The sequence below is a fragment of the Ambystoma mexicanum genome, chromosome 5q (assembly GCF_040938575.1).
Source record: "Ambystoma mexicanum isolate Mex_15411 chromosome 5q, UKY_AmexF1_1, whole genome shotgun sequence".
Lineage (NCBI taxonomy): Eukaryota > Metazoa > Chordata > Amphibia > Caudata > Ambystomatidae > Ambystoma > Ambystoma mexicanum.
The window spans coordinates 1,331,153,058-1,331,155,286 of NC_090933.1; the positions used below are offsets into that span (position 1 = coordinate 1,331,153,058).

The following is a 2,229-nucleotide window of genomic DNA, read 5'->3' on the forward strand; positions in this document are numbered from 1 at the left end:
AGCATATGATGTTTTTGCAGAACAGAGGCCTGAGTGAAGCTCTGCATGCATTTTGTGTGCTGTTACAGTTTCTCCCCCAGTATGCTGCATCTGATGCCTCGAGAGAGGAGAACTAGTACTGAAGCATTCCTCACACTTCGTGCACGGGTACGGTCTCTTGCCAATATAGAACCTGTGAAGGCCAGAGCTCAGAGTGAAGATTTCCTTTCACACCATTCACTGGTTTAGTTTCGCTCCAGTATGAATCCTCTGATGTGATAACAGATGAGAGATCTGACTGAAGCCTTTCTCGCACTCTGTGCACTGGTATGGCTTCCCTCCAGTATGAATCCTCTGATGTGTGGACAGATAGGAACTCTGAGTGAAGCTTTTCTTGCACTCTGTGCACTGGTATGGCTTCACTCCAGTATGGATCCACTGGTGTGATAACAGATGAGAGATCTGACTGAAGCTTTTCTCGCACTCCGTGCACTGGTAGGGTTTCACCTCAGTATGGATCCTCTGATGCATGGACAGATTGGACTTGTGAGTGAAGCTTTTCTTGCACTCTGTGCACTGGTATGGTTTTACTCCAGTATGGATCCTCTGATGTGCTAACAGGTTAGAATTTTTAGTAAAGCTTTTCCCACACTCCGTGCACTGGTGTGTTTCTCCCCAGTGTGCAGCATCAGATGTGTGGACAGATCAGAGCTATGCCTGAAGCTTTTCCTGCACTCCGGCCACTGGTAGGGTTTCTCTCCAGTATGAATCCTCTGATGCATGGACAGATTGGAGCTATGACTGAAGCTTTTCTTGCACTCCGTGCACTGATATGGCTTCACTGCAGTAAGGATCCTCTGATGTGATAACAGTTGAAAGGTCTGAGTGAAGCTTTCATTGCACTCTGTGCACTGGTATGGTTTCTCCCCGGTATGCAGCATCAGATGCCTGGACAGTGTAGAGCTCTGACTGAAGCTTTTCTTGCACTCTGTACACTGGTATGCTTTTTCTCCAGTATGGATCCTCTGATGCGTGGACAGATTGGAGCTCTGAGTGAAGCTTTTTTTGCACTCCGTGCACTGGTATGGCTTCACCCCAGTATGGATCCTCTGATGTGATAACAGATGAGAGGTCCGAGTGAAGATTTTCCCACACTCCGTGCACTGGTACGGTTTCTCTCCTGTATGCAACATCAGATGTTTGGACAGATCAGAGCTATGACTGAAGCTTTTCCCGCACTCCGTGCACTGGTGTGGTTTCTCCACAGTGTGCAGCATCAGATGTTTGGACAGAGCAGAGCTATGACTGAAGCTTTTCTTGCACTCTGTACACTGGTGTGGTTTCCCCACAGTCTGCAGCATCAGATGTTTGGACAGATCAGAGCTATGACTGAAGCTTTTCTCACACTCCGTGCACTGGTGTGGTTTCTCCCCAGTCTGCAGCATAAGATTCCTGGACAGGTGGGAGCCATGAATCAAGGTTTTCTCAAACTCAGTATATTGCATAGTTTACCCAGCAGGATGGTGTGATATTTGTACAAGTGTGAGCTTTGGGTGATGCCTTTTTGAACTCAACGCTCTTGTATTGGTTCTGTGTCTTTCAGTAAAGATCCTCTGATGGGATCACAGATGCAGGCTCAGAGCAAAGATGCTGTACAGAATGAATGCTCCAATGCATCGAACATCAGAGTGATGTTTCATCACTCTCTGGCCATCGACTCCTAGTGCTGTACTTTGCTGCAAGAGCTGTTGCAGTTATCGCTGGCTGCTATGCACCTGTAAATGAGAAATAATTACCAGTGAGTGCATGAATTAAGAAGGGGGGGGGGCTTTCAGACTGTCAGCCCAATCTTAGAAAGGTGGAATATAAAAAAATAATATTGCTTTCACATTTCATATAGCAGTTCATGCCAGATTCCAAGTGCTGTAATAACAGATGTTATTTCACAATGTAAAGGTGCTCAATTGAATGAAACCGGGAAGTATGAAATGCTGAGTCAGCACCACTGAGAGTTGACCCTTGGTCACGCAAGGTGAACACAGATGCCTGGAGCGAGCCCCTAACTTGCAGGGTTAGGGGTACCCCTAAGGAGGAAGTCAGGGAATATGGTGCAATTGGCTAGAATGCAGGGAAAGTATGTTTGTTGTTTGTTTTTAAAAAAAAAGAAATAATTAGATAGAAAGGAGAAAAACAGCAATAATATCAGAAAAGTTAAATTATTCTCATTTCCCTCATCGAGATACTTGTCCA

The 2,229-nt window shown here is 45.7% G+C and overlaps 1 pseudogene; it reads right to left on the bottom strand.

The window, feature by feature from the left end:
• Positions 1-206: 206 nt before the first annotated feature.
• On the bottom strand, positions 207-1,518 carry LOC138498712 (zinc finger protein 271-like; annotated as a pseudogene).
• Positions 1,519-2,229: the final 711 nt, after the last annotated feature.